We start from the raw sequence: 25,710 nt of genomic DNA on the forward strand, positions 1-25,710 counted from the left end.
GCCTAATGCACCATAGGATAAGAAACCATTTTGGACGCACCCGATGGTACTCCTAGGTCAAGGGGCTCAAGTGAAAGCTCGGTTTGGTCTGTTTGGAGATAGTGCTAATCTTGATGCAAGATAGATGCACTGTTTTGCATGGTACATACGATATGCTCAGAAATCAATTAGGACGCACCTAATATAACTCCTTGATGATGTGTGTCATATGGAATCTTGCTTCAATTCGTTTAGAGGTAGTGTTAGTTTTGGTAGAAGATATGTGCACGGTTGACGCCTAATGCACCATAGGCTAAGAAACCATTTTAGACGCACCCGATGGAACTCATAGTTGAAGAGCCTCAAGTGGAGGCTTGATTTGGTCTATTCGAATATAGTGCTAATCTTGATGCAAGATAGTTGCACAGTTTGCATGGAACGTACCATATGTTAAGAAATCAATTTGGACGCACCCAATGGAACTCCTAGATGACGTGTGTCATATGGAATCTCGCTTCGGTCTGTTTGGAGACAATGTTAGTTTCGGTGCAAGATAGGTGCATAGTTTGCGCCTAATGCACCATAGTCTAAGAAACCATTTTGGAAGCACCTGTTGGTACTTCGGTGAAGAGGCTCAAGTGGAAGCTCGGTTTGATCTGTTTGGAGATAGTGCTAATCTTGATGCAAGATCGATGTATGATTTGCAAGGAACATACCATATGCTTAGAAAATCAATTCGGACGCACCCAATGGAACTCCTAGATGATGTGTTTCATATGGAATCTCGCTTCGGTCTGTTTGGAGACAATGTTAGTTTCGGTGCAAGATAGGTGCATAGTTTATGCCTAATGCACCATAGTCTAAGAAACCATTTTTGACACACATGTTTGTACTCCTAGATGAAGAGGCTCAAGTGGAAGCTCGGTTCGGTCTGTTTGGAGATAGTGCTAATCTTGATGCAAGATAGGTGCACGGTTTGCATGGAACATACCATATGCTTGGAAATCAATTTGGATGCACCCGATGGAACTCCTTGATGACGTGTGTCTTATGGAATCTCGCTTTGGTCTGTTTAGAAATAGTGTTAGTTTTAATGCAAGATATGGGCATGGTTTGCGCCTAATGCACCATAGTCTAAGAAACCATTTTGGAAGCACCTGTTGGTACTCCTAGGTGAAGGGGATCAAGTGGATGCTCGGTTCGGTCTGTTTGGAGATAGTGCTAATCTTGATGCAAGATAGGTGCACAGTTTGCATGCAACATACCTAGAAATCAATCTGGACACACATGATGGAACTCCTAGATGACGTGTGTCATACAAAATCTTGCTTTGGTCTATTTGGAGACAGTGTTATTTTCGGTGCAAGATAGGTGCCAGGTTTGCACATAATGCAGCATAGGCTAAGAAACCATTTTGGATGCACCCGATGGTACTCCTACGTAAAAGGCTCAAGTGAAAGCTCGGTTTGGTCTATTTGGAGATAGTGCTAATCTTGATGCAAGATAGATGCACGGTCTGTATGGAACGTACCATATGCATAGAAATTAATTTGGACACACCCGATAGAACTCTTTGATGACGTGTGTCATATGGAATCTCGCTTTGGTGTGCTTAGAGACAGTAATAGTTTTGGTGCAAGATATGTTCTTGGTTTGTGCCTAATGCACCAAAGTCTAAGAAACCATTTTGGAGGCACCTGTTGGTACTCCTAGGTGAAGAGGCTCAAGTGGAGGCTTGGTTCGATCTGTTTAGAGTAGTGCTAATCTTGATGCAAGATAGGTGCACGATTTGCATGGAACATACCATATGCTAAGACATCAATTTGGACACACCAGATGGAACTCCTAGATGACATATGTCATATGGAATCTCACTTCAGTCCGTTTAGAGACAGTGTTAGTTTCGGTGCAAGATAGGTAACCGGTTTGCACCTAATGCACCATAGGAGAAGAAACCATTTTGGACGCACCCGATGGTACTCCTAGGTCAAGGGGCTCAAGTGAAAGCTCGGTTTGGTCTGTTTGGAGATAGTGCTAATCTTGATGCAAGATAGATGCACGGTTTTGCATGGAACATACGATATGCTCAGAAATCAATTAGGACGCACCTGATATAACTCCTTGATGATGTGTGTCATATGGAATCTTGCTTCGGTTTGTTTAGAGATAGTGTTAGTTTTGGTAGAAGATATGTACACGGTTTACGCCTAATGCACCATAGGCTAAGAAACCATTTTAGACACACCCGATGGTACTCGTAGTTGAAGAGGCTCAAGTGGAGGCTCGATTTAGTCTGTTCAGATATAGTGCTAATCTTGATGCAAGATAGTTGCACAGTTTGCATGGAACGTACCATATGTTAAGAAATCAATTTGGACGCACCCAATGGAACTCCTAGATGACTCGTGTCAAATGGAATCTCGCTTCGGTCTGATTGGAGACAATGTTAGTTTCGGTGCAAGATAGGTGCATAGATTGTGCCTAATGCACCATAGTCTAAGAAACCATTTTGGACGCACTATTTGGTACTCCTGGGTGAAGAGGCTCAAGTGGAAGCTTGGTTTGGTCAGTTTTGAGATAGTGCTAATCCTTATGCAAGGTAGGTGCATGGTTTGCATGGAACAAACCATATGCTTGGAAATCAATTTGGATGCACCCGATGGAACTCCTTGATAACGTGTGTCATATGGAATCTCGATTTGGTCCATTTGGAGACATTGTTAGTTTCGGTGCAAGATAGGTGCACAGTTTGCACCTTATGCACCACAGTCTAAGAAACCATTTTGGACGCACGTGTTGGTACTCCTAGGTGAAGGGGCTCAAGTGGATGCTCGGTTCGGTCTAATTGGAGATAGTGCTAATCTTGATGCATGATAGGTGCACGGTTTGCATGCAACATACGAAATTCTTAGAAATCAATCTGGACGCACATGATGGAACTCCTAGATGACGTGTGTCATACAAAATCTTGCTTTGGTCTGTTTGGAGACAGTGTTAGTTTCGGTGCAAGATAGGTGCCAGGTTTGCACATAATGCAGCATAGGCTAAGAAACCATTTTGGATGCACCCGATGGTACTCCTACGTAAAAGGCTCAAGTGAAAGCTCGGTTTGGTCTATTTGGAGATAGTGCTAATCTTGATGCAAGATAGGTGCACGATTTGCATGGAACATACCATATGCTAAGAAATCAATTTGGACACACCAAATGGAACTCCTAGATGACATGTGTCATATGGAATCTCACTTCAGTCCGTTTAGAGACATTGTTAGTTTCGGTATAAGATAGGTAACCGGTTTGCGCCTAATGCACCATAGGATAAGAAACCATTTTGGACGCACCCGATGGTACTCCTAGGTCAAGGGGCTCAAGTGAAAGCTCGGTTTGGTCTGTTTGGAGATAGTGCTAATCTTGATGCAAGATAGATGCACTGTTTTGCATGGAACATACGATATGCTCAGAAATCAATTAGGACGCACCTGATATAACTCCTTGATGATGTGTGTCATATGGAATCTTGCTTCAATTCGTTTAGAGGTAGTGTTAGTTTTGGTAGAAGATATGTGCACGGTTGACGCCTAATGCACCATAGGCTAAGAAACCATTTTAGACGCACCCTATGGTACTCCTAGGTGAAGGGGATCAAGTGGATGCTCGGTTCGGTCTGTTTGGAGATAGTGCTAATCTTGATGCAAGATAGGTGCACAGTTTGCATGCACCATACCAAATGCTTAGAAATCAATCTGGACACACATGATGGAACTCCTAGATGACGTGAGTCATACAAAATCTTGCTTTGGTCTATTTGGAGACAGTGTTATTTTCGGTGCAAGATAGGTGCCAGGTTTGCACATAATGCAGCATAGGCTAAGAAACCATTTTGGACGCACCCGATGGTACTCCTAGGTAAAAGGCTCAAGTGAAAGCTCGGTTTGGTCTATTTGGAGTAGTGCTAATCTTGATGCAAAATAGATGCACAGTGTCGGTGTTTTTTCCCCGGGGGGTCACACCAACGAGTAAATTTGTATGCGTGCTCCCCTTTCCGGATGGTGATGCAAGAAGACACAGAGATTTATCCTGGTTCGGGCAAGAGAAGGCCCTACGTCCAGCGGGGGGAGAGAGTTTGTATTATCTTGCACCTAAGTGCTTGTACAGGGGCGAATACAAGCGTGGAATGAAATGTGTCGCTCTACTACGTGTGTGTGTGTGTTCTTGTGTTGTGATGTCCCCCTCTTCTATTCCTGAGTCCCTCCTTTTATAGCTCCAAGGAGAGACAAAGGGTACATGCATAGATATTAGAGTAGGGATCGATAGCCGCATGGAGCCTGACCTACTCGAGGCTTCCGTACGTCATGGCCTCGAGCCGTCCCATCTTGATAGCTTGGTGATGATTACGCGTGCTCCTGCGTGCTGCCCTGCCAGCCGCCTTGTGCTGGTTCTGAGATCGCATGCTCGTATGGTATGGTGGCGGATCCGGCGGAGCAGCTGTGGTGTTGTCAGTCGATGCCCGACTTGTCCCCGGGAAGGGACCTCGTTCGGTCGAGGGTCGGGCGCCGCGTAATAGGCTGATATCCGGAGCGCTGACCTTGGGTGTCTCGAGGGGGTCCCGATTAGACGTTCCATCCTCGTTTCCTGCGTCCTGACACACCCTGGGTCGTTCGGTGGGAAGGCTGCAAAAAGAACGATGGGACAGAAGCTTGTTCCCTATCACGCCTTCCGTGACCCGTGTGTTAGGTGGGAAACGTCAGATGCATTTAATGCTCCCGCCCGCGTGCGCGCGTCAGGCGGCGGACAGTGTCCTAACGCTCGACGTCTCTCGGTTCGCTCGAGCCCGCTTCCGTCTTCGATGGTAGTCGTTGCTCGAGCCCTGACCGATTCGCTCGACGCTATTTCCGTATTCGAGGCTGCGACCGTCGATGGCGGCGCGTAAGTAAGATTAAAGCGTCGAATTGGGGGTCCCAACCTTCATACGGGCAATCTCATAATGCGCATCGCTGAGGGTACCCCTTACCGATACCCTCGACAGCAGCCCCCGAGCCTCCATTTGAGCGCTAGCGCTCGAATGGAGGTTTTTGATTTACGGTTGAATTTTCGTGGGGGCGCGCGAGCGACCCCGCGGGGTAGCCCCCGAACCCTCGAAGGAGTTTTTAACTCCTTCGAGGGTTATGTTATCTAATTCGCAGAAACACTTTCGACACCAGCGATGGAAGGTTCTGACTAGCTCGTCTTTGCACGGAGGTTTTGACGTACTCTCGATAGAGCGAGCGTCTTCCACCCCAAATTGAGTTCCTAGCGGGTAGTTCAAGTGAGAACCTGTGCCCCTTTCGAGGGGGTCAGCTGTAGCCCGGAGGCGTCCTCATAAAGCAAGGTCGACGTGGTCGGGGATACCGGTCTCATTCGATAGAGTCCAGCGGCTCGATGCCTCCCTTCGGGGGGATTCCTCTCGACTGTCTCGACCCTACCTTGAACATCGCCAGCAAGTCCTCGAGGCGGGCCTCGATTTTCGACCACTCGCTGGGGATCCCTGACTCTGGCGCTCGAGATCGGCTGTCGAACCCTTTCGGCGGGCCAGCCATCGACCTCTCGAGACTTTTGCGGTTATGTCCCTTGGCTTACGAGGGAAGGAACCGGTCGTGGCGGTTCGCCTTTCTGCCCGTTGGGCGCGTCTTTTTAGGCGGATGACGTTGCGACACCGTATCGGCAAGGAATTCGGAGAGTCCGGCCTGTGAGGAGAGAGAGAGAGAGCTGTCAGGCGGCGCATTTATGGGGGGAGTTACCTTACTTCTCGGATCTGTCCGTTGGCGGACAGTTGCCTATAAATATGCCGTCGCGTCACCGCCGTTCCTCTCCCTTCCACCTTCTCGCTCTCGTTCCTTTGCTGCCTTAACTGTCTCGTCATCTCACGCGCACACGCCCCCTCGAGCCGTAGCGAACCCACCGCCCCGTTAGCCGAGATGCCTGTAAGACTCGTCGCCGCCGATGACTGGCGCCCGTCGTCGATGACGGAGCGCCGGCTGTTAGAGCTCGAGAAGGAGGGACTGCTGCGCCGCCGCACCTCGCTGTCGTCGCCAGAGTGGATCGCGCCGCCAGCGAGCCACAGGGCGCCTCAGACACCCGAGGGCTACGTGGTGTCGTTCGCCAAGTTTCACCGCCACGGTCTGGGCGCGCCTCCAAGCCGCTTCATGCGGGCCCTCTGCTTCCATTATGGGGTGGAGCTGCAGCACTTCTCCCCGAACGCCATCACCGTGGCGGCGGTCTTTGCCGCCGTGTGTGAGGGCTTCCTAGGGATGATGCCGCACTGGGAGCTGTGGCTCCACCTCTACAGGGGAGAGCTGTTTCACGCCTCCACCGGAACCACGGGCGTGAGGAAACCCGTGCGGGCGGGTTGCCTCAATCTGGTGCAGAAGACGGGGAAGACGGACCGGCCGCGGGAGTACATCCCGGTGGGGTTGTCGACCAACCACGCCGGTTGGGACTCCCAATGGTTCTACCTGCGGAACGACGACAACCTCCTTCCTTCCTACTCGGGCCGTCTAATCTTGGAGCGCCCAGCGGACTGGACTTACGGCGTCGTCCAAGCTCATCAGCCTCGACTCGACCCTCTCCTCGACGCCCTGAAGAAGCTTCGCCAGGAAGGTTTGACCGCCGCCCTTGTCCTCTCGGCCGTCCATCATCGGAGAGTTCTCCCTCTGATGTCACGACCGCTGAGGATGGACGAGATGGGCCCTGGCGTCTCGTCTCGAGACCTCGAGGCATGCCGGATGTCCAGCGAGCCTCCGGCAGACGATGAAGTCGCGGCCCGAGTCAGGGCCGCAATTGCCGGTGATTTTAAGCCGGAGCATGTCAACGGCTTCCCCATGAGGCCTGACGCAGGCTCGATCGATCTGGTATGTTTTCTTCTTACGTGCATCCTCGATTCTGGGTTTCCCTCATTCCCTCTCTTTCTTCTAAGTCTACCTTAGTTTTGGCAGGGTCGAATTGATGTCCGGTCCTCGAGGCCTCCGGTAAAGGAGGACGAGGTCGATCGCGACAAGCGGCGCCAATCCGCCGAGAAGCTGAAGTCTGCCAAGGACTCCGCAAAGAAGGGGGAGAAGAAGAAGAACCTCGACCGCCAAGCATTAGAGGCGCGTCGAGCCAAATCCAGGCAGAGGGGGGAACCTGAGGAAGAATCCCCCAACGATGACGATGACGACGACGAGAGTAGCGACGATTCCGAGGGGATGGCGTCGCGCCTCGATCGGATCCTCGAGGGCCCGCCTCGAGGTGACGTCGACGCCCCCCGGACGGAGGTGCCGGAGGAGGGTCCGAGCGGATCTCGTCGCCCCCGGCCCGACGCTCCTTCCGCGCCCAAGGCGGGCCAAGACGCACCGCGCCCTCCCCTGGCGCCCAGGGAGAGCGGTCCGGCTAGGTCCCAGGCGTCGGGGCCGCTAACTCGCGGTCGCGCTGCGGCCTCTGAGAAAGGGGACGCTGGTCGTAGGAGTACAAGTCCCGGCGCCCGCCAGGCGGGGACCGGCGTACCTAGGCCAGTTTCCGCCCCCGAGGGGCTTAGCGCCCCGACGCGGGGTGGCTCGAGGCCCGCTGGTCGGGTAGGCGGAAGGCGAGCCGTTCTGCCCGTGGGGTAAGCCCTTTTGTCGTTGCGGTCTTTGTCCCCCCATTCTTTCACCCTTCCTCACATGCTGACTTTTTCTCAGGTTGAAACGAACCCTCGAGCAGGCCCAACCATCGATGGCCAAGAGGCTCAGAACGGGTGCCACCTCCACGGAACCAGGTTCGTAGTTAATTCCTGGGTGCTACGATATCCTTACGTCGGTTATCATAACGTCTGACCCTTACCCTTTGTTTTATAGGCTCGTCAAGCACCCAACCTTCAGCCGGCGTCGAGATAGCTTCGCCTCGTCCCGCGCCTACTTCGCCGCCACCGACTCACGATGCGGCCCCCCAGACGCGAGCGTCAGAGGGAGCCCCCGAGCCCTCTCGATTGGGGGTCGAGGGGGAACCCATCACCATCAGCGATACGTCTGATGGCAACGAAGCGTCTGGGGGCGCTCGACCCATGGAGGAAGAAGCGTCGACTCCTAACGTCGCAGGACGGACTCCCTGGCCCGCAGGCCTTCGAGCCCTCGAGGCGCAAAAGAAGATGGTGGAGGAGGAGGGGCGGGAGCGCGAGGCGACGCAGCCGTCACTGGGGCAGCAGCAGCAGCGGCCCCAGCCGGGGGAGCAACTGCAGCATCAGCAGGGGGAGCAGCAGCAGCAGCTGGGGCAGCAACAGCAGCTGGGGGGCCAAGAGAACGAGCCACTCGAGCCCCCGCCTCAAACTTTGGCCGAACCGGCGCCGCTGGCGTCGCAAGAGCCCGGCGATCAAGAGGGAGATTTGCCGGTGTACGGGCCTCCTACCCCAGCGTGGCTCCTCCCGGGGGCGCCTGCCGCGATCCGGGCAGAGTCGGGGCGAGCGGACGGAGTGGTGGCACTCGCCTGCATGATGCGCACCCCTACCGACCCCGAGTCCGAGATCAAGGGGACACTCTACGGCATGGACGGGATCGCTCCAGGGTTCCTCCGGGAGCGTCGAGCGTGGGAGGACCGTTTTCCCTCTGAGGAAGACGAGATCGGATCGTCTGGGAGCAAGGACGGTACGTGGAAGACGGTGGACGACGACGGCCGGTTCCCTTGTCTCGCCGACCTGTTCTTGCGCCACGGGGGTTCCCTCGAGACCGTCGAGAACTTCCTCCGCGGCGTCAAGGTGCGGGCCGATCGGGAGATGGAGAACTGGTGCCCCGATCGGATTCGTATCCGGGCTTCCAGCGACCCGTCCGAGCCCAATATCTTCCTCGATGACAAGAAGGAAGTCGAGAAGTGGGAGCACGTCGAGGAGCTCCGCCTTTGGATGAAACACGTGGTGGGGCTCCTATCGGACGTCATCAACAACGGGCTTGGGCCAGCCTATTTTGTAAGTGTTTCTCGAGCCCCAATCTTTGTGGTGCTTTCGGGTCTCCGTGTTCTAATCCCCCTGACCCCTGATTCGCAGGATATGAAAGAGACCTCTCGCATCAAGTCTAGCTTCATACATGCCACGAGGGGCGGATGGGAGCAGCTTCCCCTCCTCAAGGATCAACTCCTCGAGTCGCAGGAAAAGCTGCTTAAAGCTTACAAGGATCTTATAGCGCTCGAGGAGGAGAAGAAGGTGAGGGAGGCTGCTTTGGCCGAGGCCCGAGAGGTCTCGAAGAAGGCGGAGGAGGAGGCGGTGCGGCTACGGGAGCGGACTCTTACGGTCGAGGAGGCCGCATCCAGAGCCCGGGAAGAGGTCCTGTCCCACAAGAGCATCATCGCGGATCTGGACAAGGAGAAGGGCCTTCTCCAAACCGACCTGGACTCCCTCCGCGATACCTTCCAGAAGATGAAGGTGGCGTACGTGGACAATGAGGTCGCCAGGGGTGCCGCCGAGGACGCAAAGAAGAAAACCCTCGAAGACCTCGAGATGGAGCGAGCTCGATCCCGCAGTCTCTCTGACGACGTCGAGCGTCTGAAGGGAGAACTGCTAGAGAAGAGTGGAGCCGTCGCTCAGGCTGGCAGGGTGATTGAAGATCTCCGCGTCGCCAATACTGAGCTGACGCGCTCCAACAGAGAGATCGAGCGTGCCAATACTAGATTGGTTGGCGAGAACACGGCTCTAGAGGAGAGCATCAAAGGTATGTTCCCTTTGTCGAATTTCCTTTTCGAGGTGTGCTTGAGTTTTTTCTAAAGCTCCTTTGTATTGGTATTTGTAGGGCTCAAGGACGAACTCCTGGTCGCCCAAGCCGAGGCTCGCAACGCCAAGGCTCAACTCGAGGCTGAGGTTGCTTTGAACCGTCGAGTGCGGACGGCGATAAGCGATCTCTCGACCTCTTGGGAGGTCGAGCCTATGGATGAGTCGAGGGAGGACTCTCGAGGTGACGCACTGGTCGATCAGCTGTGCTACTTAGGTGCGACGCTGCGAGATCGGGTGCGGGATGCCCTCCACATCGGGGTGAAGCGGGCGATGGCGGTTGTCTGCTCGGGCTTCTCCTACGACATGGAGGTAGTATCCCACGGCTTCGTCACCGACATCTCTAAGACCGACGCGGAGAACGAAGAAAGGCTTCACGCTTTGATCGATGACGCGGAGGCCCCTGGAGAGAGGCTGGCCAAGCTATTTGAACCTGAGGTGCTTCCTCCTGAGACTGGCTCGGGCGGAGGTGAGGGTGGCGAGGATCGTACCATGGACTGAGGCCTGCGAGCCTGCTCGGGGTGCCTGGGGCCCCTTGTATAAAACTTAGTTAATCCTGTTTCTGAGCGATACAGTACTTTTGTGGTTGTTAAATGTTTGTTTGTCTTTCCACTCGAGGTTCTTTTATTTCCTTTGCGCCTACACATGTGTTCCTTGTTCGATTTTTCGTAAAACACAGCCTCGATCGCCTCGAGGGTGAGGGAGTGAGTAGAGTTTCCATAGCCCGGGGGCGTAGGTGTTCTCAGGCTCGCTATCCTTCGGTCCTCGAGGGGCTCGAGGCGCCTCGACTACTCGATCGTTCAAGGTTTACTAAGTAGGAAATAGAGAAACTTTTTGGCTTTTTCGACGCTTGGGGAGGGGTCGTCCCTCTGGTAGCCCCCGAGGGGGTGCGGACTATGATGGGTCATGGTCGGCATCCCCTTTTAACGTCGAGACTATAATTCGTAACTACTTTTGGTACAGAAAGAAACTGCTCGAGGGAAAGACTTTATTTATTCATGCGTTCATTTACAAAGTCTTCGTACAAAAAGTAGGATCGTAAATCTAGGACTTCTAGGGGTAGAATCGACGTAGCTGTTCGATGTTCCATGCGTTGGTGAAGACTGCCCCCTTTTCGTCCGCCAATTTGTACGTTCCTGGCTTAAGGACCTCGGCCACCACATACGGGCCTTCCCAAGGTGGGGTTAGCTTGTGGCGTCCTTGGTTGCTTTGCCGGCGTCGCAGGACAAGGTCGCCTACGTTGAGGTCCCTCTTGCGCACGTGCTTGTCGTGGTAGCGTCGGAGTCTCTGCTGATATCTAGCAGAGTTGAGGAGGGCCATGTCTCGAGCTTCCTCGAGTTGGTCGACCGCGTTTTCTTGAGCTTCTTTGTTCGATTGCTCATTGTAAGCCTTGAGTCGAGGTGACCCATACTCGAGGTCTGTGGGGAGGATAGCCTCAGAGCCGTAGACCATAAAGAACGGGGTGTATTTGGTGGCCCTGCTCGGCGTTGTCCTTAGGCTCCATAGGACCGAGGAAAGCTCCTCGACCCATCTCTTGCTGAATTTCTTCAATCGATTGTAGATCCTTGGCTTGAGTCCTTGCAAAATCATGCCGTTGGCACGCTCGACCTGGCCGTTAGTTCGAGGGTGGGCTACTGCGGACCAATTCACACGGATGTGATGCTGATCACAGAAATCCAAGAACTTTCTGCCAGTAAACTGGGTGCCGTTGTCGGTGATGATGACATTGGGGATCCCAAATCGATGGATGATGTCGGAGAAGAAGAGGACGGCCTGCTCGGAGCGGATGTTAGTGATGGGTCGAGCCTCGATCCATTTAGAGAACTTGTCAATAGCCACCAGCAAATGTGTATACCCTCCTTTCGCCTTTTGTAGAGGTCCTACTAAGTCGAGCCCCCACACCGCAAACGGCCAGGTGATGGGGATCATCTGAAGAGCATGGGCGGGCAGGTGCGTCTGTTTGGCGTAGAATTGGCACCCGTGACACGAGCGTACGAGCTCGACGGCATCCGCCACGGCCGTTGGCCAGTAAAAGCCTTGCCGAAAAGCGTTTCCTACAAGGGTCCGTGGGGCGGCGTGGTGGCCACAAGCCCCCGAGTGCAGGTCGTCGAGGAGTTTTCGGCCTTCCTCTATGGTGATGCAACGCTGTAAGATTCCCGTCGGGCTCCGTCGATATAGCTCGTTGTCTTCACCATAGATCACATATGATTTGGCCCGTCGAGCGATACGACGAGCTTCTGTCCTGTCTTCTGGCAACTCACCGCGGATAAGGCAGTCGAGGAACGGTGTGCGCCAATCGAATGGTCGACCCGGTCGTCGTTCTATTTCCATCACCTCTTCCTCCATCAAGAGCGCATCGACAGCATTGGTTGGTTGGGTGATGGTGGTATCGGCGCCAGCCCCCGTGCCTAGGTCGACGGATGGCTCGTGTAGATCCTTTGAGAATACATCAGGCGGCACTGTGCCTCTGGTAGATGCAATCTTGGCGAGTTCGTCGGCTGCCTCGTTGTAGCGTCGAGCGACATGGACGAGCTCGAGGCCGTGGAATTTGTCTTCGAGTCGACGCACCTCCTTGCAGTATGCTTCCATTTTTGGGTCATGGCAACTCGAGGCTTTCATTACCTGGTCGATGACGAGTTGGGAGTCACCTCGGACGTCGAGGCGTCGGACTCCTAACTCAATAGCGATCTTGAGACCGTTGACGAGGGCCTCATATTCTGCGACATTGTTAGATGCGGCGAAATGAATCCTGATTATGTACCTCATGTGGACGCCCAAGGGTGAGATGAACAGTAGGCCGGCCCCGGCCCCAGTTTTCATGAGTGACCCGTCGAAATACATTGTCCACAGCTCCGCCTGGACCTGAGTCGGGGGAAGCTGGGAGTCCGTCCATTCTGCGACGAAATCTACCAGGGCTTGCGATTTGATGGCCTTTCGAGGCGCATAAGTGAGAGTCTCGCTCATGAGCTCGACCGACCACTTCGCTATCCTTCCCATGGCCTCCTTGCTCTGGATTATTTCGCCCAAAGGGAAAGAAGAGACCACCGTGATAGGATGACCAAGGAAATAATGCTGTAATTTACGGCGGGCAAGGATTACGGCGTAGATCAGCTTCTGGATTTGGGGGTAACGCGCCTTGGTCTCTGAAAGCACCTCGCTGACGAAATAGACCGGCCTTTGGACTGGCAGCGCGTGACCCTCTTCTTGTCTTTCGACCACCACCGCCGCGCTGACGACCTGGGTCGTCGACGCGACGTAGAGGAGCAGCGGTTCCGCAGGTTGAGGTGGAACCAGGACTGGTGCCGAAGTCAGCGTCTTTTTCAGCTTTTCAAGTGCTTCCTCGGCCTCGGGGGTCCAGGAAAAACGCTCGACCTTCTTCAGGAGTCGATATAATGGTAATGCCTTTTCTCCTAGTCTCGAGATGAAACGGCTCAGAGCCGCCAGGCACCCCGTGACTCTCTGGACGCCCTTGATGTCTCGGATTGGCCCCATTTTCGTGATGGCCGAGACTTTCTCGGGGTTGGCCTCGATACCGCGCTGTGAAACAATGTATCCTAAGAGCATGCCTCGAGGCACGCCGAAAACGCACTTCTCGGGATTAAGCTTGATCCGGCTGGTGCGTAAGCAGCTGAAAGCAATCTCGAGGTCTTGGATCAGGTCTCCTCATTGCTTTGACTTGACGACAATGTCGTCGACGTAGGCCTCGACCGTTGAACCTATATGTTCGCCAAATACGTGGAGCATGCAACGTTGATACGTGGCTCCCGCGTTTCGAAGCCCAAATGGCATGGTCACGTAGCAATACATCCCGAAAGGCGTGATGAAAGAGGTCGCGAGCTGGTCGGACTCTTTCATTTTTATTTGGTGATAACCAGAATAAGCATCAAGGAAAGAAAGGGTTTCACATCCCGCGGTAGAATCGACAATTTGATCAATGCGTGGTAACGGAAAAGGAACTTTCGGACATGCTTTATTCAAACTAGTATAATCGACACACATCCTCATTTTCCCATTCTTTTTCTTAACTAATACAGGGTTCGCTAACCAGTCAGGATGATGAACCTCCTTGATGAATCCGGCCGTCAAAAGCTTGTGGACTTCCTCGCCAATGATCTTGCGCTTTTCCTCGTCGAATCGGCGCAACCGCTGCTTCACTGGCTTGGAACCGGCTCGAATCTCCAAGGAGTGCTCGGCGACTTCCCTCGGTATGCCCGGCATATCCGAGGGACTCCATGCAAACATATCAGCATTCGCACGGAGAAAGTCGACGAGCACGGCTTCCTATTTGGGGTCGAGGTCGGTGCTGATTGTCAGCACCTTGCCGTCGGAGTTGTTGGGGTCGAGCGGGATCTTCTTAGTACCTTCCACCGCCTCGAAGCTGCCCGCATGACGTTTAGGTTCTGGAGCCTCAGCGGCCATGGCTTCGAGCTTCGCAACGAGCTCGGTGGAGCTCTCGACCGCCTCCCCGTACTCGACGCACTCGACGTCGCACTCGTACGCGTGCTCGAAGGAAGAACTGATGGTGATGACGCCTTTGGGACCAGGCATCTTCAGCTTCAAGTATGTGTAGTTGGGTATAGCCATGAACTTGGCGTAGCCCGGGCGTCCGATGATGGCGTGGTACGTGCCTCGGAACCCAACCACCTCAAAGGTGAGGGTCTCCTTCCTGAAGTTGGCCGCCGTTCCGAAGCAGACCGGTAGGTCGATTCGACCTACTGGCAGTGCCTTTTTCCCTGGTACGACGCCATGGAAGCCGCCGGCGCTTGGCTGGAGGCGTCCTCTATCGATGCCGAGGAGATCGAGGGTCTCGAGGTAGATGATGTTGAGGCTGCTGCCGCCGTCCATCAGCACTTTCGAGAGTCGGGTGTTGACGATGATGGGGTCGACGACGAGCGGGTAGACGCCTGGGGCGACCACCTTGTCGGGGTGATCTTCTCGGTCGAAGGTGATGGGAGTGCTTGACCAGCTAAGATACTGGGGCACCGCCATCCTTGCTGCAAAGACTTCGCGACGCTCCCTCTTGCGCTGCCTCGCGGTCAACTGAGTCGAAGGCCCGCCATAGATCATGTAGCAGTCGTGGACGGCGGGGAAGTCGTCGTCATCTTTGTTGTCCTCCTTGCCGCCAGCCTTCTCCTTCTTGGAGTCATCACGCGCATCTTTTTTGAGCCCCTGACCGTCGAAATGCTTTCTCAGCATGCGACAATCCTTGAGTTTGTGGTTAGCGCCTCCCTTATGGTAAGGGCACGGCTCCTCCAACATCTTGTCGAAGATGCCTCCCTCCGGAGGGCCTCGCGGCTTCTTTCGATCCATCGTGGCGACGAGGTCGTCACCCGAATCTCCCTGGTGGAACTGCCGTACTTTCTGCTTCTTTTTATTTTTCTTGAGGCCTCGACTGGAAGTCCCTTCTTCATCGACAGGCTGCTTGCCTTTTCTTCCTTCTGAGCTGAAGAAAGCGCCGACTGCCTCCTCCCCTGCCGCGTAGTTAGCTACTACGTCCATCAGCTCGTCGACGGTCTGAGGTCGATTGCGTCCTAATTCCCGCACCAAGTCTCGACTGGTGGTGCCCGAGACAAACGCCAAGATGACGTCGTGGTCGGGGATGTGTGGCAACTCAGTGCGTTGCTTCGAGAAGCGTCGAGCGTACTCCCGAAGAGTCTCTCCTGTCTTCTGCTTGCATTTGCTGAGGTCCCACGAGTTCCCTGGCCGTATATAGGTCCCTTTGAAGTTACCCTCGAAGACTCTGACCAGGTCAACCCAGTTGTGAATCTGATTGGCTGGGAGTTCCTCGAGCCATCGACGGGCGGTGTCGGAGAGGAAAAGGGGTAGTTGTCTGATGATGGCTCGATCATCCCCCCGAGCGCCGCCTAGCTGACAAGCCAGCCTGAAATCGGCCAGCCATAGCTCTGGCTTGGTTTCTCCATTGTACTTCGCGATGCTGGTTGGGGGTCGGAATGGACTAGGCAGGGGCGTGCTGCGAATCGCTCTGCTGAACACCCGCGGGCCCGGTGGCTCGGGGGCCACCCGGTCCTCGTCGCTGTCGTACCTCCCACCGCGATGCGCGCTATAACCACGTTCTTCCGCGTCTCCGTGCCGTCGGCGTCTATTTTCTTTGACGTCGTGTCGCGCGTCGTGTCGACGTCGATTGTCGGCAGGGAGGATGAGAGCGGTCTTTCTGCCTCGAGGGGGAGGTTGTTGCTGGACAGACACCTCCTCTTCGATTAGAGGCTGTTCGTCGCGCTTCTCTGTGGCAGCTCCTCGTCGTCGAGATGCCGAACTTTCGGCTTGTTGAACTGCTGCCACCTGGAGCAACGTCTGAACTTCATCTCGAATTCGTCGGGCCTGGGAATTCGATGGTTCTGGCATGTTACGCAGCAGCATCGTCGCTGCCACTACATTCTGGCCTGCTCGAGGGAAACGGCCGACAGGTTGCTCCGCCTCCGTGTCACCGACGATCTGTCGATGTACCTCTCGAGCGCGTCTGCGGACACTTCCGCCTGGCGGGTAGGGCAGGTCTTGTTCGAGGATTTGCTCGAGCAGGACGAGGCGCTCGCGATCTTCGTCGAGCTTCATCTTGAGCTCCCGCAGCTGCGCGAGCTGCGCAGTTCTATCTTCCTGAGGAAGAGGGTCGAACCGTCCGTCGTTCCCAGGCGTCCTGGGGTCTTCTTGCGCCGCGGGGGCTCGTCCACCCGCAACAGCATCCCGTGTCTCGTCGGTGGTTTCTGCCGCTCCGTCGAGGTGATAGCATTCCCTCGTAGGGTCATAACTGTCTGTCTCGGAGTCGGAGTCCGGCTCGGCAGCGTGGAAACATTCACGTCCTTCCTCCCGCCATCGTTGCCTGAGGGAGGTGATCGAGTATCGTCCGGGGCCTAGACGGCGGAGGCCCCGTACTCGGGAAAGGTCCGGCAGTTCGGACGTCGGCCGCCGCTCTTCGGAACTACGTGGGATGACCATTGGTCTTTCCACGTATGTCTGAGCGTTTGGGCATATCGTCTTGGCGAGCGATGCCGCGTCGTTGTCCAATCCGAACGGCAGTGCCGCCCTTGGAGAGAACAACCCGCGTGGAGGTAGCCTAGCTGCGGTGGGGGAGGGTGCGCGAGACGCGTCTCCCCCCGTCGTCGCGTGGTGCTGAGTCGTCGCGCTTGTTGCTCGGTCACACGGTGTTGCCGACCCGTGGCCCGCATCCTGCCTTGCACGAGTTGTTGGTCGTGCCGAAGCAAGGGGGCCGCGGTGGTGCTGCCCGCGCCTCTTCTTAGGCGGGGAGGCGTGGTGGTGAGGGCGTCTTGGAGCCTTCAACCGTGCTGGCGTAACGCGGACTCCTCCTGGTCCTTTGACCGAGAGCAAGATCATGTCGTAGCCGAAGCCCGTAGACATGAACTCGAGACTCCCAAACCAAATCACCGTGGAGTGCGGAAGCGGCGAGGCAGGAGTAGCCATCCGGAAAGTGGTGGGAAATCGGTGAAAAACACGCAGGACCCCTACCTGGCGCGCCAACTGTCGGTGTTTTTTCCCCCGGGGGGTCACACCAACGAGTAAATTTGTATGCGTGCTCCCCTTTCCGGATGGTGATGCAAGAAGACACAGAGATTTATCCTGGTTCGGGCAAGAGAAGGCCCTACGTCCAGCGGGGGGAGAGAGTTTGTATTATCTTGCACCTAAGTGCTTGTACAGGGGCGAATACAAGCGTGGAATGAAATGTGTCGCTCTACTACGTGTGTGTGTGTTCTTGTGTTGTGATGTCCCCCTCTTCTATTCCTGAGTCCCTCCTTTTATAGCTCCAAGGAGAGACAAAGGGTACATGCATAGATATTAGAGTAGGGATCGATAGCCGCATGGAGCGCTGACCTACTCGAGGCTTCCGTACGTCATGGCCTCGAGCCGTCCCATCTTGATAGCTTGGTGATGATTACGCGTGCTCCTGCGTGCTGCCCTGCCAGCCGCCTTGTGCTGGTTCTGAGATCGCATGCTCGTATGGTATGGTGGCGGATCCGGCGGAGCAGCTGTGGTGTTGTCAGTCGATGCCCGACTTGTCCCCGGGAAGGGACCTCGTTCGGTCGAGGGTCGGGCGCCGCGTAATAGGCTGATATCCGGAGCGCTGACCTTGGGTGTCTCGAGGGGGTCCCGATTAGACGTTCCATCCTCATTTCCTGCGTCCTGACACACCCTGGGTCGTTCGGTGGGAAGGCTGCAAAAAGAACGATGGGACAGAAGCTTGTTCCCTATCACGCCTTCCGTGACCCGTGTGTTAGGTGGGAAACGTCAGATGCATTTAATGCTCCCGCCCGCGTGCGCGCGTCAGGCGGCGGACAGTGTCCTAACGCTCGACGTCTCTCGGTTCGCTCGAGCCCGCTTCCGTCTTCGATGGTAGTCGTTGCTCGAGCCCTGACCGATTCGCTCGACGCTATTTCCGTATTCGAGGCTGCGACCGTCGATGGCGGCGCGTAAGTAAGATTAAAGCGTCGAATTGGGGGTCCCAACCTTCGTACGGGCAATCTCATAATGCGCATCGCTGAGGGTACCCCTTACCGATACCCTCGACACACAGTCTGCATGGAACGTACCATATGCTTAGAAATTAATTTGGACACACCCGATAGAACTCCTTGATGACGTGTGTCATATGGAATCTCGCTTTGGTGTGCTTAGAGACATTATTAGTTTCGGTGCAAGATATGTGCATGGTTTGCGCCTAATGCACCAAAGTCTAAGAAACTATTTTGGAAGCACCTGTTGGTACTCCTAGGTGAAGAGGCTCAAGTGGAGGCGTGGTTCGGTCTGTTTAGAGATAGTGCTAATCTTGATGCAACATAGGTGCACGATTTGCATGGAACATACCATATGCTAGGACATCAATTTGGACACACCAGATGGAACTCCTAGATGACATATGTCATATGGAATCTCACTTCAGTCCGTTTAGAGACAGTGTTAGTTTCGGTGCAAGATAGGTAACCGGTTTGCACCTAATGCACCATAGGATAAGAAACCATTTTGGACGCACCCGATGGTACTCCTAGGTCAAGGGGCTCAAGTGAAAGCTCGGTTTGGTCTGTTTGGAGATAGTGCTAATCTTGATGCAAGATAGATGCACGGTTTTGCATGGAACATACGATATGCTCAGAAATCAATTAGGACGCACCTGATATAACTCCTTGATGATGTGTGTCATATGGAATCTTGCTTCGGTTTGTTTAGAGATAGTGTTAGTTTTGGTAGAAGATATGTACACGGTTTACGCCTAATGCACCATAGGCTAAGAAACCATTTTAGACACACCCGATGGTACTCGTAGTTGAAGAGGCTCAAGTGGAGGCTCGATTTAGTCTGTTCAGATATAGTGCTAATCTTGATGCAAGATAGTTGCACAGTTTGCATGGAACGTACCATATGTTAAGAAATCAATTTGGACGCACCCAATGGAACTCCTAGATGACTCGTGTCATATGGAATCTCGCTTCGGTCTGATTGGAGACAATGTTAGTTTCGGTGCAAGATAGGTGCATAGATTGTGCCTAATGCACCATAGTCTAAGAAACCATTTTGGACGCACTATTTGGTACTCCTGGGTGAAGAGGCTCAAGTGGAAGCTTGGTTTGGTCAGTTTTGAGATAGTGCTAATCCTTATGCAAGGTAGGTGCATGGTTTGCATGGAACAAACCATATGCTTGGAAATCAATTTGGATGCACCCGATGGAACTCCTTGATAACGTGTGTCATATGGAATCTCGATTTGGTCCATTTGGAGACATTGTTAGTTTCGGTGCAAGATAGGTGCACAGTTTGCACCTTATGCACCACAGTCGAAGAAACCATTTTGGACGCACGTGTTGGTACTCCTAGGTGAAGGGGCTCAAGTGGATGCTCGGTTCGGTCTGTTTGGAGATAGTGCTAATCTTGATGTAAGATAGGTGCACGGTTTGCATGGAACATACCATATGCTTGGAAATCAATTTGGATGCACCCGATGGAACTCCTTGATGACGTGTGTCTTATGGAATCTCGCTTTGGTCTGTTTAGAAATAGTGTTAGTTTCAATGCAAGATATGGGCATGGTTTGCGCCTAATGCACCATAGTCTAAGAAACCATTTTGGAAGCACCTGTTGGTACTCCTAGGTGAAGGGGATCAAGTGGATGCTCGGTTCGGTCTGTTTGGAGATAGTGCTAATCTTGATGCAAGATAGGTGCACAGTTTGCATGCAACATACCAAATGCTTAGAAATCAATCTGGACACACATGATGGAACTCCTAGATGACGTGTGTCATACAAAATCTTGCTTTGGTCTATTTGGAGACAGTGTTATTTTCGGTGCAAGATAGGTGCCAGGTTTGCACATAATGCAGCATAGGCTAAGAAACCATTTTGGACGCACCCGATGTTACTCCTAGGTAAAAGGCTCAAGTGAAAGCTCGGTTTGGTCTATTTGGAGTAGTGTTAATCTTGATGCAAAATAGATGCACGGTCTGCATGGAACGTACCATATGCTTAGAAATTAATTTGGACACACCCGATAGAACTCCTTGATGACGTGTGTCATATGGAATCTCGCTTTGGTGTGCTTAGAGACATTATTAGTTTCGGTGCAAGATATGTGCATGGTTTGCGCCTAATGCACCAAAGTCTAAGAAACTATTTTGGAAGCACCTGTTGGTACTCCTAGGTGAAGAGGCTCAAGTGGAGGCGTGGTTCGGTCTGTTTAGAGATAGTGCTAATCTTGATGCAAGATAGGTGCACGATTTGCATGGAACATACCATATGCTAAGACATCAATTTGGACACACCAGATGGAACTCCTAGATGACATATGTCATATGGAATCTCACTTCAGTCCGTTTAGAGACAGTGTTAGTTTCGGTGCAAGATAGGTAACCGGTTTGCACCTAATGCACCATAGGATAAGAAACCATTTTGGACGCACCCGATGGTACTCCTAGGTCAAGGGGCTCAAGTGAAAGCTCGGTTTGGTCTGTTTGGAGATAGTGCTAATCTTGATGCAAGATAGATGCACGGTTTTGCATGGAACATACGATATGCTCAGAAATCAATTAGGACGCACCTGATATAACTCCTTGATGATGTGTGTCATATGGAATCTTGCTTCGGTTTGTTTAGAGATAGTGTTAGTTTTGGTAGAAGATATGTACACGGTTTACGCCTAATGCACCATAGGCTAAGAAACCATTTTAGACACACCCGATGGAACTCGTAGTTGAAGAGGCTCAAGTGGAGGCTCGATTTAGTCTGTTCGGATATAGTGCTAATCTTGATGCAAGATAGTTGCACAGTTTGCATGGAACGTACCATATGTTAAGAAATCAATTTGGACGCACCCAATGGAACTCCTAGATGACTCGTGTCATATGGAATCTCGCTTCGGTCTGATTAGAGACAATGTTAGTTTCGGTGCAAGATAGGTGCATAGATTGTGCCTAATGCACCATAGTCTAAGAAACCATTTTGGACGCACTATTTGGTACTCCTGGGTGAAGAGGCTCAAGTGGAAGCTTGGTTTGGTCAGTTTTGAGATAGTGCTAATCCTTATGCATGGTAGGTGAATGGTTTGCATGGAACAAACCATATGCTTGGAAATCAATTTGGATGCACCTGATGGAACTCCTTGATAACGTGTGTCATATGGAATCTCGATTTGGTCCATTTGGAGACATTGTTAGTTTCGGTGCAAGATAGGTGCACAGTTTGCACCTTATGCACCACAGTCGAAGAAACCATTTTGGACGCACGTGTTGGTACTACTAGGTGAAGGGGCTCAAGTGGATGCTCGGTTCGGTCTGTTTGGAGATAGTGCTAATCTTGATGTAAGATAGGTGCACGGTTTGCATGGAACATACCATATGCTTGGAAATCAATTTGGACGCACCCAATGGAACTCCTAGATGACGTGTGTCATATGGAATCTCGCTTCGGTCTGTTTGGAGACAATGTTAGTTTCGGTGCAAGATAGGTGCATAGTTTGCGCCTAATGCACCATAGTCTAAGAAACCATTTTGGAAGCACCTGTTGGTACTTCGGTGAAGAGGCTCAAGTGGAAGCTCGGTTTGATCTGTTTGGAGATAGTGCTAATCTTGATGCAAGATCGATGTATGATTTGCAAGGAACATACCATATGCTTAGAAAATCAATTCGGACGCACCCAATGGAACTCCTAGATGATGTGTTTCATATGGAATCTCGCTTCGGTCTGTTTGGAGACAATGTTAGTTTCGGTGCAAGATAGGTGCATAGTTTATGCCTAATGCACCATAGTCTAAGAAACCATTTTTGACACACATGTTTGTACTCCTAGATGAAGAGGCTCAAGTGGAAGCTCGGTTCGGTCTGTTTGGAGATAGTGCTAATCTTGATGCAAGATAGGTGCACGGTTTGCATGGAACATACCATATGCTTGGAAATCAATTTGGATGCACCCGATGGAACTCCTTGATGACGTGTGTCTTATGGAATCTCGCTTTGGTCTGTTTAGAAATAGTGTTAGTTTTAATGCAAGATATGGGCATGGTTTGCGCCTAATGCACCATAGTCTAAGAAACCATTTTGGAAGCACCTGTTGGTACTCCTAGGTGAAGGGGATCAAGTGGATGCTCGGTTCGGTCTGTTTGGAGATAGTGCTAATCTTGATGCAAGATAGGTGCACAGTTTGCATGCAACATACCTAGAAATCAATCTGGACACACATGATGGAACTCCTAGATGACGTGTGTCATACAAAATCTTGCTTTGGTCTGTTTGGAGACAGTGTTAGTTTCGGTGCAAGATAGGTGCCAGGTTTGCACATAATGCAGCATAGGCTAAGAAACCATTTTGGATGCACCCGATGGTACTCCTACGTAAAAGGCTCAAGTGAAAGCTCGGTTTGGTCTATTTGGAGATAGTGCTAATCTTGATGCAAGATAGATGCACGGTCTGTATGGAACGTACCATATGCATAGAAATTAATTTGGACACACCTGATAGAACTCCTTGATGACGTGTGTCATATGGAATCTCGCTTTGGTGTGCTTAGAGACATTATTAGTTTCGGTGCAAGATATGTGCATGGTTTGCGCCTAATGCACCAAAGTCGAAGAAACCATTTTGGAAGCACCTGTTGGTACTCCTAGTTGAAGAGGCTCAAGTGGAGGCGTGGTTCGGTCTGTTTAGAGATAGTGCTAATCTTGATGCAAGATAGGTGCACGATTTGCATGGAACATACCATATGCTAAGACATCAATTTGGACACACCAGATGGAACTCCTAGATGACATATGTCATATGGAATCTCACTTCAGTCCGTTTAGAGACAGTGTTAGTTTCGGTGCAAGATAGGTAACCGGTTTGCACCTAATGCACCATAGGAGAAGAAACCATTTTGGACGCACCCGATGGTACTCCTAGGTCAAGGGGCTCAAGTGAAAGCTCGGTTTGGTCTGTTTGGAGATAGTGCTAATCTTGATGCAAGATAGATGCACGGTTTTGCATGGAACATACGATATGCTCAGAAATCAATTAGGACGCACCTGATATAACTCCTTGATGATGTGTGTCATATGGAATCTTGCTTCGGTTTGTTTAGAGATAGTGTTAGTTTTGGTAGAAGATATGTACACGGTTTACGCCTAATGCACCATAGGCTAAGAAACCATTTTAGACACACCCGATGGTACTCGTAGTTGAAGAGGCTCAAGTGGAGGCTCGATTTAGTCTGTTCAGATATAGTGCTAATCTTGATGCAAGATAGTTGCACAGTTTGCATGGAACGTACCATATGTTAAGAAATCAATTTGGACGCACCCAATGGAACTCCTAGATGACTCGTGTCATATGGAATCTCGCTTCGGTCTGATTGGAGACAATGTTAGTTTCGGTGCAAGATAGGTGCATAGATTGTGCCTAATGCACCATAGTCTAAGAAACCATTTTGGACGCACTATTTGGTACTCCTGGGTGAAGAGGCTCAAGTGGAAGCTTGGTTTGGTCAGTTTTGAGATAGTGCTAATCCTTATGCAAGGTAGGTGCATGGTTTGCATGGAACAAACCATATGCTTGGAAATCAATTTGGATGCACCCGATGGAACTCCTTGATAACGTGTGTCATATGGAATCTCGATTTGGTCCATTTGGAGACATTGTTAGTTTCGGTGCAAGATAGGTGCACAGTTTGCACCTTATGCACCACAGTCTAAGAAACCATTTTGGACGCACTTGTTGGTACTCCTAGGTGAAGGGGCTCAAGTGGATGCTCGGTTCGGTCTGTTTGGAGATAGTGCTAATCTTGATGTAAGATAGGTGCACGGTTTGCATGGAACATACCATATGCTTGGAAATCAATTTGGATGCACCCGATGGAACTCCTTGATGACGTGTGTCTTATGGAATCTTGCTTTGGTCTGTTTAGAAATAGTGTTAGTTTCAATGCAAGATATGGGCATGGTTTGCGCCTAATGCACCATAGTCTAAGAAACCATTTTGGATGCACCCGATGGTACTCCTACGTAAAAGGCTCAAGTGAAAGCTCGGTTTGGTCTATTTGGAGATAGTGCTAATCTTGATGCAAGATAGATGCACGGTCTGTATGGAACGTACCATATGCATAGAAATTAATTTGGACACACCTGATAGAACTCCTTGATGACGTGTGTCATATGGAATCTCGCTTTGGTGTGCTTAGAGACATTATTAGTTTCGGTGCAAGATATGTGCATGGTTTGCGCCTAATGCACCAAAGTCTAAGAAACTATTTTGGAAGCACCTGTTGGTACTCCTAGGTGAAGAGGCTCAAGTGGAGGCGTGGTTCGGTCTGTTTAGAGATAGTGCTAATCTTGATGCAACATAGGTGCACGATTTGCATGGAACATACCATATGCTAAGACATCAATTTGGACACACCAGATGGAACTCCTAGATGACATATGTCATATGGAATCTCACTTCAGTCCGTTTAGAGACAGTGTTAGTTTCGGTGCAAGATAGGTAACCGGTTTGCACCTAATGCACCATAGGATAAGAAACCATTTTGGACGCACCCGATGGTACTCCTAGGTCAAGGGGCTCAAGTGAAAGCTCGGTTTGGTCTGTTTGGAGATAGTGCTAATCTTGATGCAAGATAGATGCACGGTTTTGCATGGAACATACGATATGCTCAGAAATCAATTAGGACGCACCTGATATAACTCCTTGATGATGTGTGTCATATGGAATCTTGCTTCGGTTTGTTTAGAGATAGTGTTAGTTTTGGTAGAAGATATGTACACGGTTTACGCCTAATGCACCATAGGCTAAGAAACCATTTTAGACACACCCGATGGTACTCGTAGTTGAAGAGGCTCAAGTGGAGGCTCGATTTAGTCTGTTCAGATATAGTGCTAATCTTGATGCAAGATAGTTGCACAGTTTGCATGGAACGTACCATATGTTAAGAAATCAATTTGGACGCACCCAATGGAACTCCTAGATGACTCGTGTCATATGGAATCTCGCTTCGGTCTGATTGGAGACAATGTTAGTTTCGGTGCAAGATAGGTGCATAGATTGTGCCTAATGCACCATAGTCTAAGAAACCATTTTGGACGCACTATTTGGTACTCCTGGGTGAAGAGGCTCAAGTGGAAGCTTGGTTTGGTCAGTTTTGAGATAGTGCTAATCCTTATGCAAGGTAGGTGCATGGTTTGCATGGAACAAACCATATGCTTGGAAATCAATTTGGATGCACCCGATGGAACTCCTTGATAACGTGTGTCATATGGAATCTCGATTTGGTCCATTTGGAGACATTGTTAGTTTCGGTGCAAGATAGGTGCACAGTTTGCACCTTATGCACCACAGTCTAAGAAACCATTTTGGACGCACGTGTTGGTACTCCTAGGTGAAGGGGCTCAAGTGGATGCTCGGTTCGGTCTGTTTGGAGATAGTGCTAATCTTGATGTAAGATAGGTGCACGGTTTGCATGGAACATACCATATGCTTGGAAATCAATTTGGATGCACCCGATGGAACTCC

This window comes from Sorghum bicolor, unplaced genomic scaffold (genome assembly GCF_000003195.3).
Source record: "Sorghum bicolor cultivar BTx623 unplaced genomic scaffold, Sorghum_bicolor_NCBIv3 super_26, whole genome shotgun sequence".
Taxonomy (NCBI): domain Eukaryota; kingdom Viridiplantae; phylum Streptophyta; class Magnoliopsida; order Poales; family Poaceae; genus Sorghum; species Sorghum bicolor.